This window comes from Labeo rohita, chromosome 18 (assembly GCF_022985175.1).
Source record: "Labeo rohita strain BAU-BD-2019 chromosome 18, IGBB_LRoh.1.0, whole genome shotgun sequence".
Taxonomy (NCBI): Eukaryota; Metazoa; Chordata; class Actinopteri; order Cypriniformes; family Cyprinidae; genus Labeo; species Labeo rohita.
Window position 1 is genome coordinate 25786931 of NC_066886.1, and position 18062 is coordinate 25804992.

The 18062-nt window shown below is 35.5% G+C and overlaps 1 long non-coding RNA gene across 1 annotated transcript; it reads left to right on the forward strand.

The window, feature by feature from the left end:
* The first annotated feature begins 7804 nt into the window (after positions 1-7804).
* On the forward strand, positions 7805-11379 carry LOC127180712 (uncharacterized). Its single transcript, XR_007829684.1, has 2 exons — positions 7805-7868; positions 11082-11379. It is a non-coding gene; the product is annotated as an uncharacterized LOC127180712 (long non-coding RNA).
* The last annotated feature ends 6683 nt before the right edge of the window (positions 11380-18062 follow it).

Consider the following 18062-nt stretch of genomic DNA (forward strand, 5'->3'; position numbering starts at 1 on the left):
TGTTAGACAAGCTGAGATCCAAGCAGCTATCGTCGGGTCATCAGAATGGAATGAGTGGTAGAGTTGAGTGTCATCAGCATAGCAGTGATATGAAAATCCATGTTTCTGAATGACAGAACCTAGTGATGCCATGTAGACAGAGAAGAGAAGTGGTCCAAGAACTGAGCCCTGAGGTACCCCAGTAGCTAGATGTTACGATTTGGATGCCTCACCTCTCCAAGATACCTTGAAGGACCTGTCTGAGAGGTAAGATTCAAACCAATGGAGTGCGGTTCCTGAGATGCATTTTGCCAATAGGGTTGACAGGGGGATCTTGTGGTTAACTGTGTCAAAAGCAGCGGACAAAGATTTCTGCAAAGTCTGCAAAAAGTTTTATGCATGGAACTAAAAGGTTAATGCTTTGTGTTCGAAAATAACCTACCACCTACACTAACCTAACCAACAGTGTTAACAAAAGCAAACATGAGATAAAAGCACATTTTCTGAAGCAACCATGTAGCAACCAATTTAGCTTGTTTCTTTGAGTCTTTGAGCTCTTTTATCGAGTGCTGTGATTCACAGGTCAGAAAAGTCATACATATAGAGCTAGAAAAAAATTATGTGAATGTCAGATTGTATTAATCATGCACTATGGAAAACGTGTTTTGAGGTCATAGTATTGCATAGTATTGGATATTGTGAGGATGCATCTAAACATAGCTATTGATTTGAAGACAAATATGCAATCTCCCATAAATCTGCTATAGAGGTACTTATTTCTTTTCATTTTTACCTGCTGTTATTGGCCTAAATGAGGGGGATGATGGTTATTTGTATATAGCCCATGATAAGGACTTTGTTCCTTATTTGATGAGACAACAAACAGCATTCCAACGCAGTGCTGCGACCCACAGTGAAAGGAACTGAATCGAGCCTGAGAGCCTCGCAGCTGGGAAGCACACAATTACTCCTTCCTCTGCAATCAAACGCAATTATCTTTTCAATTTTTTGTTTTGTGTTGTCGGTGTGCTCGATTTTTATTTATTTATTTATTTATTTTTCCCTCAAGGCCTTCTGAATTGTCCTCATAGTCCTTTATTTGCTATACAGACACTGGCCGGGAAGTCGTGTAATGAAGTCATTCTTCTGCCCTGTAGGCAACTGCACTTATGAATACTTGAATTGAAGGCCTTTAACTCACACCTCTATATTCGTGCTCGATCGCGAGCTGTCAGGACTATAACGCACTTGTGAGTCTGACTCACAGGAATGTTGTGAAATGACACTATGTTGTTGGTTTTATTTAGAAATCAGTATTTTAAATAGATCTCTGAGCAGCTGGAGGAAATACCAGGTTACAATATTTAGATGTTCCCCATGAGATGAAGAAATCCCTGACAAGCCTGCAACCGAAGGCACATTTGACCTTTTCTTTCATTCTACTGCATATTTAGATAATGAAATTAACAGTATTTGTCTAACAGACCTGGCGCGTTCAAAATTACCATGAATTACGTTTGGGGGTTTGTATGAGTCTGTTGGCCAAGTGTGAAGAAGTGCCACATCAAATTACATAGTCTACAGTGCATTTCCATGGAGAGCTCCCATGTAAAGAAATGCGTAATGTTTGTTTATGCTTGGTTCAAATTCAAAGACTTCATCATGAGCAATTCGTTTCGGAAATTAAGCCAAAATGAAAGGTGGTGTTTTCATGCTTGTCATAACTGAGATATTACAGGAAGGAAATGTTAACATGACGGTCATTTTATATCAGGAACAAACGGCTTGTTTTTACACAAGATTTTGATGAATGAAGGTTTTGTTTTTCAAATGTCAATGATTTGATCCTTGGATTCAGATTTCAGACTTTTTTTGAATGTACTGTAAAACTGATTCATCTTAGCTTATGTGTTTGATTTTGATGTAGCTTTGGTTCTTTGTAGTGCCATAAACTTCACCATTGTCATGATAGTCAAAAATCACTCTTTTGTGCACAAGAGCTGATGTGCTGTTGCAACTGAAGATTTTAAATACACATGATTTTATTGAAAGCAACTAACAACAACTAACTAAAAGAAACAAGGTAAAGTAAATTTGAAAATCATGTTCACTATGCTACAATATCCAAAATATATAATGTATGGGTGCTGCAGTGTTTAATAAACACTACACAATAGGCTGCGAAACAGTAATTTCCAGTCTTCTGCATGGGTCTAATCAGAACATCTTCTAAACCAAATTACAGTTGTTCCAGCCAATTACCTTATTGTTTAGCCTGTTTTTAAAGCTCCAGATTGCTGAATGAACTAATAACACAAGCAGGAAGAAATTTCTATTCTTCAAGTAATGAGCATGAGTCAAATTATCAGCAGATGGTTGATTTAACCTTATAATACAGCACTGTGTGATTTTCATCAAATAGCTAAGGCGAAGCTACACATTTTCAAGCAGTGCCCTAAAGCGATGCAAGCTCATTATCATTTCTTACCTTTCTTTAAACCGTTTTCACTTGATGTTTATTGTTGCAGGCAAACTTTGTTGACCTGCCACAAGCCTCAATTAGCAATCTTTGTTCTTTGTTATTTGCCTTTGAAATGCAAAGGAGGAGACCACAAGTTAAAAATAGTTGACTTTCACTAGGCGATTTAGAATAACTGGCAGTTACATGACCCATCTAGTAGAAGATGACACAGCTGATTCTTTTAAATGTCCTGGTTATCTTTTGCATGACAAACATACTTCAGCAAAACAGTAGTTACATTCAAGTATAATCACTTTAAATTGGCTTGTGAAATTACATGTGCATCTATCCATTTAGCAGAAGCTTTTATCTAAAGTGACTTACAAATGAGGAACATCACAGGCAGTTTATCACAAGTGTTTGCAGAGCATAAAGTCAAGTTATGTCAATGCATTAATCATGTAAATGACATTTAATTTGTAAATTCTCAATATTCTTTGAACCTCATCATCTTCAAAGTTGCAAACTGTTTAGAAATCAGAAGCTGCCAATATTACATGTATCAAATTTGTGTTTTACACCTGAATTTAACGTAATGACAAAAATAGTCGAATAGGGAAAAAAAAGTACAGTTATTTTTTAGACTCATAAATGACTGATTGAGGAGTCCCAGACCTTGCTACCTTCTTATTTCTATGTTTAGGTTTTAATGCTAAATTACTTTATAATTCAAAACGGCAGCAATATAACGATTTGGCATCAGTGATTAGCGACGTTACTGCCCGATTTCACAGAAGGGAAGTCTGACTTTCATCAGTAGAAGAGTCCTGTTATTTAGGAGGACTTACTCTAGGGATCTTTTGATGAAGCAGGTGCCTTAGTGAGCGTTCATAAGCCATCTTCTATGTGTTCCTTTGTTGTTTTGAAATAATTAGCACCGTTAGCAGTAAATCCCTAGTATAGTGGAGATGAGACCGGTGTAATTGCCCTGCTCTGATCTCTCTCTGCAAGCGGCCTCATGGGGACATGCAGCACGCCACAGTGCACTTGACTTTATAAAGCAGACTGTTGATGTTTTCAATTTTTTTTTTTGTGTGGATTTTCTTTTGGATTTTTGCGTTTGGCTTTTATAAATGAGAAACTTTGCATGTCTAACATTTTAGCTGAGGAAGACAGAAGGGCAAGTTATTTCACATCAGCTCTGTGTATAAACGATGACACAAGTTTCTGACTAATGGAAAGATTTCTAGCTGAATTTTCTGTTGACATTTATGCATTTAACAGATGTTTTTATCCAATAGAGGAGCATAAGCAATTTATCACATAGACGACAACATTCACAGTATACAATACCATGTTTATTATAATTTTAGGAGACAAGCTGGAGCAAAGAAGAAATTTAAAGAATATTTTCTAAATAGTTTGTTTTTGCAAATGCATTGGTTTAGGGTTGTGGAGTGCTTCAGTGTCTTTAGTTGTGATATCCCCAGCAGTTCAGGTGGAGTTCAGCAGCTTATTCCAGAGGATTAGAGAGAGTGAAGGTTCTGGAAAGCAACTTTGTGCCATATTATGAAGAAATAAAGCAATCATTTTATAATTTCCTCTGTATTTTCCAGATGCTTTGAATGGAATCCCATTTCTGCATATGAATAAAGAATAAAACAAGGTAATTATGAATTTTATCTCACAAGTTTGACTTTCTTTGCCACGATTCTGACTTGCAACTCGTAATTGTGGGGAAAAAAAAGGAAAGTTTATATCTCACAATTCAGATTTTTTAACTAGCAATGGCAAATTTATATCTCACAATTCTGACTTTATAACTATTTTTTAAGTCAGATGTAAAAATTGTGAGGAGAAAAAAAATAGAACTGTGATATGAAAATGACCTTGTTTTATTTTTTATTCAGTAAGGGGAAACGGGCTTCCATATGTGTATGATAAAATTTGCTTTCTTTTGCACTGGAAAGGTGCCAGAGATTCATTGTCTTATAACCCATCACACTGCGGGGGCTGCAGGGTATCCCGTACGGTGCCCATTCATAACCTATTTATGGAGTTGAGTGATAAATGAAAATGTTGGAGCATTTCAGCAAAAGGGCAGCATAAGACAGCAGAGTGATGACTTTGAGTGAGAAATTTAGATGCTAAATGTAACTTTGCCTCGGCAAAAGCCAGAAACTCTTATTGTGTATTTTCCAGTTTGAAGATGTACTTGGATGTAAAACCTCATTTCATGAATTCAGAAATTTTAATAGTCCTGAAATGAACACTCTTATGACATACTTGAATATAATCAAACATTAACTGATAATCTGACTTGCATTGAATGAATGAATGAATGAATAAATAAATAAATAAATAAATAAATAAATAATTCTGCTATCATTCAAAATGTACTCAGAGCTGCTCTTTATCATAAGCGTATTTTGCCAAGGTACTGTCAAGCTCCAAAAAGGACACAAAATCATCATAAAAGTATATATATCGCGTTTGTGACGGAGGGTGATGAAAATTATTTCTTCATTTCTTATCTGAAAAAAAAAAAAAAAAAAAAAAAAATAAAATAAAATAAAATAAATACATACATACATTAAAAAATAAATAAATAAATAAATAAATAAAAAATCATAACCAAATTTTACCAAATACTAAAACTTAATAAATACATTAATTATTAGATAAGAATAATATGCTGAGCTAATATTACTTATATGGTACTTTTTGTTGCTTTTTTTGGAGCTCAAAAACCTTGCTTTTGCTGAATGGGGAAAGAGTTGTATGAACATTATTCAAAATATTTTATTTTGTAGTATGTGTGGTACTTGTTAACAACTAATTGATTGATTGATTGATTGATTGATTGATTGCGTTTTTTATTTTCATTATGGGAATTATTGTAATAACTCAGATAATTAAAGAATGAATGAATGAATCAATCAATCAATCAACAAAGATACGAACGAACAAACAAACTAATAAATATTTTGTATCATGCAAAAAAGGGAGTCCTATGGTCTTGAAATGACATTGGGCTTGAGTTTTCCTTCAAACCTTCATAATTTACCCGGTGTCACTTTCTCTCAGCAGGAATTTCTCATAGCCTAAAATGTCTTTGTCTAAAAAATTAGATGGTAAAAAATTTGAGTGTAATTTTCAGACGTTTCTGTGTCACGACGTGGAATAGAAAATTAAAAGACTTACATGGCGTGCTGTTCCTGTTGTCTCCAGCTGCGAGCGAGCTACTCTAAGATGAAAGTGACTGCTTCTGTCAGAATAATTTTATGCTGAGCTTGAATAGGTGTAAGACATGCTTGTCTTCTCTAACTTTAACAGGAGCCTGATGATATATTAAAAGCAATAACTTTGCACGATTGTGAGAATGTGCATCAAGTGAACACTGATTTTACATCGAGCCTTCATGCGTCCAAAGGTTTTCATTTGTGCACTGTAGCATGAGTGTGTGGGATCAAAGTTTTGTTTGAGGCGTTTGTTTATTCCAGCACACAGCTGGATGGATAACCTTGGAGTGAACGACTGTAAGCCAGATTTAGTCAGCAGAACACGCAAAATCGCTGAAGTGCAAAAAATCTTGAAGACAGGAATGATGCAAGGTATCAAAGGATAATAATTGGTTACACAGCAAATTTGGCCTCCCACATGATTTGAACATGTGTTTACCTACCGGATCTGTCAAGTATGTGATTTAACTTGACAAATAAAGAAGAAGAATACCAGACAGCACTATTAGTAAAAAGCTAGCCTATGTTTTAGTAAACTATAACACTTGTTTAGTTTTCTTTATGGTGAAACATGAAAAAGATTTTATCTTCCAGTGCTGCTTAAACAGGATCAAGTTCATATATATTAAAGGGGTCATCGGATGCAAAACTCACTTTTACATGTTGTTTGAACATAAATGTGTGTTGGCAATGTGTGTACACAACCACCCTATTATGATAAAAATCTGCCTAGTGGTATTTTTTATCAGTCTAGAGTTAAACAGTTGAGTTTTACCGTTTTCGAATCCATTCAGCTGATCTCCGGGTCTGGTGGTAACACTTTTAACATAGCTTAGCATAGATCATTGAATTCGATTAGACCGTTAGAATCTTGCTCAAAAAAAAAAGGACCAAAGAGTTTCGATATTTTTCTATTTTTTTTTAAAACTTGACTCTTCTGTAGTTACATCCTGTACAAAGACAGACAGAAAATGAAAAGCTGCAATTTTCTAGGTCGATATGGCTAGGAACTATACTGTCATTCCAGTGTAATAATCAAGGAACTTTGCTGCTCTACCATGGGTGCAGCAGGCGCAATGCTAATATGCAGCCGTCAACTCTGCCAGCTGCAACTCTACACATGACTCATCTAACTCATGACAGATCATTGGATCTGCTGCACCCATGGTAGCAAAGTTCCTTGATTATTACGCCGGAATGAGAGTATAGTTCCTAGCCATATCAGCCTAGAAAATCGTAACTTTTCATTTTCCGTCAGTCAAGTTTTAAATAGGAACAATATCAACATTATATGTGGTCATTTTTGAGCGAGATGCTATTGGTCTAATCAGATTCAAAGATCCATGCTAAGCTATGCTAAAAGTGTTACCGCCAGACATGGAGATCGGCTGAATGGATTCAAAAACGGTAAAACTCAATAATTATATGCTGTTATTGTCATTAAGACTATATTGAGAATTTCAGCTTTGTTGAGCACACCCTACACATAGCCCAATCTCAGCGAAATTTGGTTTGTTTCCATTTCTAATTGTTATAGCTGGAAACACTGGAAACAAATATAGAACAAATACCTGTTTTGCATGTCCAGCAAAAGTGCATGGAAAGTGTAAATCCTTTACATTTTTAAAAGGGGTCATTGGATGCTAAGTTCACTGTTTCATGTTGTTTGAACATTAATGTGTGTTGGCAGTGTATGTACAAGTCTACCCTATAATGATAAAAATCCATGCAGTGGTTTTTAATTAATCTGTAAAAATCTTTTTCAAATCGACTATTCTCAGATGCCTGTTGTTGTGGCGACACACCGACAGAGGCCGCTCCCACAATAGTTGATTGACATGAGTGTCTTACCTCAGATCAGCTGCCTCAGACCAACCTCCATGTTTTGATGCTGGGGCAGGGATGTAAGTTAGACAAGAATTGAGCGATTGAGGTGTTGTGTTGCTGGATAATGAACGTAGTGGTCGTCATGTACTCCCGACATCTGAGCTGCTGAAGATGGGGAATACGCATCCCGATCTACATATATCCGTTTGTGTTCGCACAAATCATTCATGATCCAGCTTCACCTACAGCAGAAGTGAGTATAAGGGATTTATTTATGAATCTTTGCAATCACCTTCAGCAGAGTCGGAGCGGAGCTGCTGTCGGACAACATCTCCAGGACGCTACGCTCCATTTGACTAGTGAGTACATTCTTATATGATTGCTACGATGGCTTTTGTTCTGAACGCTTAAATGATAGTAGTTGCACTGTCCAATCTATAAAGACTGTGTCTGTTCCTCGAATAGTGAGGTCAAAACGTAAATTTAATGTAGGATCTAGAAAAAATCTGATCGTAATTAAACCAGAAAAAAGCAAAATACACGAACAGAAACCATTTTTAAAGCTTGGGCTCCTAAACATTAGATCACTTGCACCCAAAGCAGTTATTGTGAATGAAATGATCACAGATAATAGTTTTGATGTACTCTGCTTAACTGAAACCTGGCTAAAACCTAATGATTATATTAGTCTAAATGAGTCTACTCCACTAAACTACTACTATAAGCATGAGCCCCGTCAGAGTGGTCGTGGTGGTGGTGTTGCAACAATATATAGTGATATTTTCAATGTTACTCAGAAAACAGGATACAGGTTTAATTCATTTGAAATACTTTTGCTTAATGTTACTCTGCCAGATATGCAAAAGAAATCTCTCCTATCTCTTGTTTTAGCTACTGTGTATAGACCGCCAGGGCCATATACAGATTTCCTAAAAGAATTTGCAGAATTCCTTTCGGAACTATTGGTTAATTTTGATAAAGTGCTAATTGTCGGAGATTTTAACATTCACGTTGATAATACAAATGATGCGTTAGGACTTGCGTTTACTGACCTAATAAACTCTTTTGGAGTTAAGCAAAATGTCACTGGGCCCACTCATCGTTTTAATCATACGCTAGATTTAATTATATCGCATGGAATTGATCTTACTGATATAGATATCGTACCTCAAAGTGATGATGTTTCTGACCATTTCCTTGTATCGTGCATGCTGCATATCACTGATATTAACTGTAGGGCTCCGCGTTATCGTCTTGGCAGAATTATTGTTCCAGCCACCAAAGATAGATTCACAAATAACCTGCCTGATTTATCTCAACTGCTCTGTGTACCCCTTAATACACAGGATCTAGACAAAATGACTAGCAATATGGGCACCATCTTCTCCGATACGTTAGAAGCTGTTGCCCCCATCAAATTGAAAAAAGTTAGAGAAAAACGTATTGCACCATGGTACAATAGTAATACCCAATCCCTCAAAAAAGAAACTCGCAATCTTGAGCGCAAATGGAGAAAAACTAACTTGGAAGTTTTTAGAATTGCATGGAAAAACTGTATGTCCAGATACAGACAGGCTTTAAAAGCTGCTAGGGCTGAGCATTTCCGCGAACTCATAGAAAATAACCAAAACAATCCAAGGTTTTTATTTAGCACAGTGGCTAGATTAACAAATAACCAGACACCACCTGAGCTAAATATTCCTTTACAGTTTAATAGCAATGACTTTATGAATTTCTTCACTGATAAAATAGATAACATCAGAAATACAATAACCAATGTAGATTATACTGCATCTAATATGTCAACTTCTTTCGTCGCACCCAAAGAAAAACTGCAGTACTTTACCGCTATAGGACAGGAAGAGTTAAATAAACTCATCACTGTGTCTAAACCAACAACATGCCTATTAGATCCCGTACCCACTAAATTACTAAAAGAATTGTTACCTGTGGCAGAAGAACCGCTTCTCAATATTATCAACTCATCGTTATCTTTAGGTCACGTCCCTAAACCATTCAAGCTGGCGGTTATTAAGCCTCTTATTAAGAAACCACAGCTAGACCCTAGTGAACTGGCAAATTATAGACCCATTTCTAATCTTCCATTTATGTCTAAAATTTTAGAGAAAGTTATATGTGCTCAACTGTGCTCATTCTTGCAAAAAAATAATATCTATGAAGAATTTCAGTCAGGCTTCAGGCCCCATCACAGCACAGAAACTGCACTTGTTAAAATCACTAATGACTTGCTTCTTGCGTCAGACCAAGGCTGCATCTCACTGCTAGTTTTACTTGATCTTAGTGCTGCGTTTGACACTATAGATCATGACATACTAATAGATCGACTACAAAATTATGCAGGTATCCAAGGGCAGGCTTTAAAATGGTTTAGATCCTACCTGTCTGATCGCTACCACTTTGTTTATTTAAATGGGGAGTCATCTCAGTTATCACCAGTAAAGTATGGAGTGCCACAAGGATCTGTTCTAGGTCCTCTACTATTTTCAATATACATGCTGCCCCTTGGTAATATTATTAGAAAACACGGGATTAGTTTCCATTGTTATGCTGATGATACTCAACTATATATCTCAACAAGACCAGATGAAACTTCTGAATTATCAAAGTTAACAGAGTGCGTTAAAAATGTAAAAGATTGGATGACCAACAATTTTCTGCTATTAAATTCAGATAAGACAGAGATATTACTTATTGGACCTAAAAACAATACACAGAATCTTTTGACTTACAATTTACAACTAGACGGATGTACTGTTACTTCCACTACAGTCAAAAGCCTGGGTGTTATATTAGACAGCAACTTGTCTTTTGAAAATCATATTTCTCATGTTACAAAAACAGCATTCTTCCATCTTAGAAACATTGCCAAGCTGCGAAACATGTTACCTGTTTCTGATGCAGAAAAGCTAGTTCACGCATTCATGACCTCTAGACTGGACTATTGTAATGCACTATTAGGTGGTTGTCCTGCATCTTCAATAAACAAGCTACAGATAGTCCAAAATGCAGCTGCTAGAGTCCTTACCAGGTCAAGAAAATATGATCATATTACCCCAATTTTAAAGTCTCTGCACTGGCTGCCTATTAGGTTCCGCATCAGCTACAAAATAGCACTTCTTACCTATAAGGCACTTAACGGTTTAGCTCCTGCGTACCTAACTAGTCTTCTACCACGCTACAATCCATCACGCTCCCTAAGGTCACAAAACTCTGGACTGTTGGTAGTACCTAGGATAGCAAAGTCCACTAAAGGAGGTAGAGCTTTTTCACATTTGGCACCCAAACTCTGGAACAGCCTTCCTGATAACGTTCGGGGTTCAGACACACTCTCTCTGTTTAAATCTAGATTAAAGACACATCTTTTTAGCCAAGCATTCAAATAATGCATCTCATAAACTTTTTCTGCAGCTATATCTGATCAAATGTTCATTTTAATCTTTTAGCTCTGGTTTAACAAACCTTCCTTTTCTTAGTTTGAACAGCAGCTACGCTAATTATGTTCCTATTTGTTCTCTGTTTTTGCCATGGGATTGACATCCCATGGTAACTAGGAATTCACAAGCTCCAGTGTGGATCCAGAACACTTAAGAAAAGATGATGCCAACCCTTCAGAGGACTTCAGATGATGCCAACCCTGAAAACATACAGCACTACCAAATTCTGCTACAAATTTATAGTGTTCTTTGTCTGTTTGATTACGTCATTAATTGATCTTTACCAGACATCTCTACCATATGTACATCAAGCTACTACTACATATATAGTAAAAATGTCAATTTGGTGTAAAGCTGCTTTGCAACGATATGTATCGTGAAAAGCGCTATACAAATAAATTTGAATTGAATTGAATTGAACCTTTCCTAATAATGTGCTAGTTAGCTAGTTTAGTGGCTAAATGCGCCTAAAGTAAACAGGCTAGTCATTCCATAGAGAGAAGAGAGGGGTGGGGCGAGCAGAGCTCATCTGCATTTAAAGCAGCCTCGACCAGAATGGGATGATTTTTGCAGAGCTAATTTTGGCAAGGAAAAAAGGGTGTTGTTTTACACTACCATTGAGAATTTTTAACCAAAGTATATTATGGACTTTTCATTAAGACCCTAAAGAATCATATATACTTGTGGAAAATGGGCATCCGATGACCCCTTTAAAAAGCCTTACAGCTTTCAAAGCAAAGACACTGCGACAATAATTACAGGTCTTCCTTTATCTGCAACACTAACATATATATATATATATATATATATATATATATAGATAGATAGATAGATAGATAGATAGATAGATAGATATGATTGTACTTATTTTATGATTGCACTTAGATTAATTATACTTGGCTCTTTTGAGTAACAGAATCAACATTCCAAGATAATTTGCTCCTGTCTTCATTGACATTAATTGGGATGTAATCAGATGCTTAAGTGCCTTAGAATATTATTGTTTTCTTATTGTTATTCCCAGAATAAACAGTGTTGATCATTCTGGCGACACAAATGTCAGGTGTTGATCTTTCTAGTGCTCATCTTTTGAAACCAGTCCAAAGATGTAACATTTACTTGAATTCACTTTCAGAAGCCATCAACATGTGTTCATACTCGTGAATAAGACGTGATTTGGAAGCACCTGGGGAAATCATTGAACAGCCCTGTGTTTACTGCCTCTTCCAGTGACTTCAGGTGGCGTAAACACAGCTTGTCCCGTTGAGTTAAAGCCTCCTCATCCTCAGAGAGTGGCCTTCACTCCTTTCTGTCATATTTTAATGATTGCAATGGGCTTATCACTTTCATGTTTGCAGTAATTACCGTACCAACCATACAACCCACAATAATGGCTTTTATTCAGTTGAATAGGATGTATTGAATATGAGTTGCTTAGTTTAAAATTTCCAGCCAGACTCTCTCATTCATTCTGGTTTAAACCTTATTCAGCATCATCTTCTGCTCCCCACAGAGAGAGAAAGATCTCCACAAATCAGTCCTCTTCTCCTGTCAAAGATGCCTGTGAAGAGAGAGCAAGAGCACTTTCTTGACAGCTGTGCAAATCTGAAAGCTTTCTCCTATCCTGAGGGCCCATATTTTATACATCGTAAAAGAGAGTCACAGTGTTGATTTACTGATGACCGAAAATCAAATCATGTTGCTTTGAGGCTGAAACTACACTATATAGATAAGTTTATTTTAATCATTTTGCTGCCTTAAAAGGGGCAAAGTGCAATTAATTCTATGAAATGTGCACTTGTAGTGTACATTAAATCATAAAATTTTATATATGTGCATATATATATATATATACACACATATACATACATAAGTGGTCTACATACCAAACCTGAATAAGAAAACGTCTAAATAAGCCTAAATAAGTTCAGAGCAAGCATTTGCATACCGACATGGTTGACAATTGCTAATACACAATCACCATTTTAGAAGGACAAACTATAATATTTCTATTTAAAATGAAAGCATAATACTGGGCTATTCGATGCCATTTTCAAAGCACACTGCAAAATTTTTTTATTTCATTCACTGATGGTCTTCAAACCCAGCAGGAGGGCATATTACTTGCAATTCGCCAAATTAAAAGCTTGCTAATTTTAAGTTTGAAAATGATGGAAATTCATTCCAAACAAACAAACAAATAAATAAAAAAAAAAAAAATAAAATAAATATTATTGTTTTATTTTTAAGTGTACTATGAAATAATTGAATTTTTATTTAATACTCCCTTTTTATTTTAAAATATAATAGCATTACCACACTTTATTATTTTGTTTATTATTTTATTTGTAAATAAATAAATAAATAAAGTCCAATTATATTATTATCACTATTATTATCTTAGGAGAGAGATCTATGAACTGAACTAACGAGATGATGAGCTCAATCAGGGCCTGTATTCACAAAACATTTTCTCTTATCACTAAGAGTTCTCCTAAATAGCAGTAAACGTTTTCTCTCAAAACCTATTCACAAAGCTGCTGAGACAAACTTTTACTAAGGAATAGCGAGAAGTCTTAAGCTAAGAGTAAGGGCGGAGTTGACCTTGTTGCTATGGATGATGTCAGCATACTTACCAACTATGCACATAGGCTCATAGGGGAGGAGTCTCTGTCAGAGATTTATTCATAGTAATATTGTAGAGTACGATATTATGTTGCACTATTCAAATAAAGTTTTAAAAATAAACATGTTGCCACGATCAAATAAAGATTTTAAAATCCAGGCTAAGTGTCACTAATTAAACAAGCATATGTTTAGCTAATTGTCAGCCTTTTACATATGTGCTTCTCGTAAACATTTAGTAGACTTGAATAATCATGGCTGATAGTAAGACATGCAAACATAAAAGAAAAGCATCAGCTTCTTGCCCAACTTGTTATTGAAAACAATGATACAATCAAAGGAAAATTTGGAGTTGGGATAACCTCCAAAATAATAATAATAAAAAAAGAAGCGTGGGAAAACATATGTGTACAAATAAATGCAGCGTGTTTCTAAAATGTTTACATTCCGAGGCAGAATGCCGACAACAGCCATTTGCCCTGCCGAAAGAAATTGTAATGGTTTTGCTGGTTATAATTAGAATTGTACTGATTTTTGTGGTAACTGTAATGGGTCTGTTGATTTGTAATGGTATTTGTAGTGGAAACCATATAAATTTCTGTCTGTGTGTGTGTGTGTGTGTGTTTTAGGATATGTTGTGATTTAGTCTTAGGAGTCCTTCACTACTTCTAATGTTTCACAGATTTAGGAGCTAACTTTAGTGCTAAAAGGCTTTATGAAATACTCTTAGAGCAAAAATGTAGGAGTCCTAAATTTAGGATTGACACGCTCATTATTTTTTAAGATTTTTTCCTAAATCAGCATGTTATGAGCTACTTTTAGCCTTAAGATGTTTTGTGAATATGGGCACAGGTGTGATAAATAAGAGAGACATGCAAAATGTGCAAAGCCAGGTCTCCTTCAGGAAACATTCAGATAGTTTTAAACATATTTTGGACTACTGTGAGCTACTGCCACTACCTGTTGCACAACCCAGAAAATAAAATACTGATACAATGCCACATTGTGCGGCTTTTGGTTGTCATTTTCAGTCGAAGGCCAACAAGATAAGTGATGTAAGTCTTTGTTGCTTTTCCTCCCAATAAGAAAAGGAAAAAAGAATAGGAAGATGCCCGTGGATGAATAAAACATCCTCAAAACCCATCCTCTCTACACTTTAGCCCTGATGCCTTTGAGGCTTTTAGTAGACCACAGCTACTGAAAGAGCTTACAAACGGCAGAGACAAGAAACGCTAGATGCCATCCTGGCAGTATGTAAACATGCCGATGCTTGTCATGACGTCGCAGCTACTGAAGGAGTTTCTCAGTGCAGATTTCACTCGATATCCAGAAGCATATAGACTCCTTGTGGAGAAAATCGATGGTATGACATTTGGTTTAAGCCTACATCTACTGTCACCTGCAATCTCTTTCAGTAACTGTGGTCATATTTTATTTTCAAAGTTGTGTATTCTGAGTTGTGTTGCATTAAAAATAGCAGCAAGCAGCCATTTCACATCATTATGGGGCTCTCCATAGTCCGGAATATGTATAAAACAAAGTGGATTTTTTTAAATAACTTTCATGGGTTTTCTACTGCATATTTTAGTAAGATATATAATTTACATGATATAAAGCTATATATGTCATAACACCCAGGGTTCCCTGTAAAGGCTTTTCTATTTGCCATGTGAACACAAAAAATCATGGACATGATTCAAAAAAGTTAAATGGTCCTGAAATAATAGTCACACTTGCACTCATCATGATCAAAAATGACTGCACTATAAATTAAGTTCATCTAGTGGAAACATTTGCTACTGCGGCTACACAAAATCTAACAGGCATTAAAGGAATCAAAACTGTATGTAAATATATGTAAATATAATTTGGTACCATAAAATCCACTAAAAAAACAAACAAATAAATAAATAAATAACAATAATAATAATAATAATAATAATAATAATAATAAATTATCAAACTAAAATATAGTATGTTGATTTAATTGGAATACGCAATGAGCAAATGAGGATTAAATAAAAGGCCATAAAAGTGCACTTTCATGACAGTTGCTATCACAAATCTGGTCCTGTACATCAGTCCGCTCGCCGCCAGAGGTTGCTTTGACATTCACAGTACACAGACTGTTGCACCACACCCCGGACTACGTCTCCCATCATTCATTGTGCTTATCATCTGCACCCAATCAGAGACCCTATATAAGCCTTGGACTTCCTCCCACGATTCGCCAAGTATTGTATTGCGTTTAGCACTCTTTGTGTGTTAGCAACGGAGGCACTTAGTTCATTTGTGTTTTCTAGTTTAGTCTTGTTCCTGTTTCTAGTCATTTGAGTCTTGTATCTATGCATTGTTATATTGTTTAGTCTGTCTCGCTGTCTGCCCTTTGGTACTCTAGCCTGTCTATTCGGATTTCCCTTCTGCCTAGCCCCTTGGATTACGTTCACCGTGGATCGACCCTCGCCTGCCTTTCGGACTACTCTTTTGTCTTGCCTTCACATACATGTTTGCCATTGCCTGACCCTGCCTGTTATATGACCATGTCTCCGTCAACGTCCCTTAATAAAAGCTCGCATTTGGATCTGCCCGCTTCACACATCCTTCACTCCGTAACAGTTGCTTGACACACTCAAATGCACTTAATTACTTCACTCTAGTGTGTTATCAAAATTACATTCAAAGTGAATGTACTTTAAATGTACTAAATTGCATCTTGATCCATACAAATGTGTAATCACATATAGTTTTATGTTAAAATTAAATTAAAATATATTTTTGTTTTATCATAAATGCTATAGTCAGTGCATTCAGCAGTAACTATAGAATACTATAGAAGTAATTCTGAAATTACATTTGATGTACACAAGATGTACTGATGTCCTACATAAAAACGCTTTTAAGTAATTACATTTAACATGAATTTAAACTTTAACACATCTTAATTTAATTGTAAATAACATGCAATTAAGTGACCAAAAATATTACATTCTGTTCACACTTAAGTTTATTTTTTTAAAGTATAGTATTCTCCTTTCTAAAAGTATGCTAAAGTGCACTCACAAGGGAATCCACATCAGTTAGACTAATTATACTCCACAGTCACATTACAACACAAAAACATTCACGCACAGATCAGAAATGTATTAAATGTCACTCATCCCTCTCCAAATGCCCACTTTCTGCTGTTCTCTCAAGTCCTCCAACGATTGTAATCACGTGGGCACATGAGGTTGTCCTTGGTTTGCATCAGTGTCAAACAGTTCAGTCTGTTTTCATTCCTCATCTAATTTTAATTCATGCCAACTTCGAAAACAATCTTTTTCTCTTGTGTTTTTTGACAGCGTGAATATGAATTTTTAAGAAATATGAATATAGTGCTTTTTTACATTGAAAGTGCGACTAAACCAACAAATGAATTTTTAAAATGTAAATTAGCATTGTCAGTAAACACTGACTCTGGGAGGCTGAAAAAGTTGAGTGGGACCATCCAGTGGCATAATAGTAGAATAATGACAGCAAGAGTGTTTGGGAAGCTTGTGTGGAAAGAAACCATTATTATTATTTATATTTAGTTCTGTTTGGTGCCACTGATGGTGGAGAAATTACATATTTCTTCTAAGCTCCAATTGTTGTGGCCCTCTAGTGGCCCGGACCCTAAGGCCCCCGCAATCTGTATATTCATATTTTATAAGAAAACTGCTACACCGTCATTGACCAGGGCAGGCAAAGTTGCTGAATCTGTGTTGATGTGTAAATTCACTGGTACTGACGTCAGTTCATGAGAAATTCTAAATGACCTATTTTAGCTGCTTAGTTTCCATAAATAGTCTGGATGAAGGGGGAAGGGAGATTTGTGAATGTTTGTGAACATTAGAGTATTTCCACAAAGCAAGATGCAATCAGATTATAAATAAACTTAGTGAAAATGGGGCTTACAAGCAGGATTACAGGTTTTAATGTATAGCGGGAAAGATGGTAATACCATCAGTTACAGATCTCAGTTATATAGAAATAGCTCAGCACTGTTTTCGAAGTATTTTTTATTTTATTTCATTTTATTTTGCGTTTTCAAAGTAAGCCTAATGATATAGAAGTGCAACACTGTTTTCTATATCTATTTGATTTTTTTTTTTTATTTACTTTTGGTTACACTTTATTTTAAGCTGTCCTTGTTACAGTGTAATTATACATTTAAGTACTGAGTAAAATTAATTAACTAGATGTACATACTATATGGTTAGAGTTAGGATTAGTGTTTGGTTTAGGGTTACTTGCATGTAATTATGCATAATTAACTCTTATTATAATAGTAAGTACATGTAAAGTGTAACAAGGACACCTCAAAATAAGTGTTACCTTATTTTTTTTTTTATTTTATATATATATATGTATATATATATATATTGTTTTACATGTTCAAAGTAATGATTTTATTTTATTTCATTTAGATATTTGCATTAAAAATGCTATTTT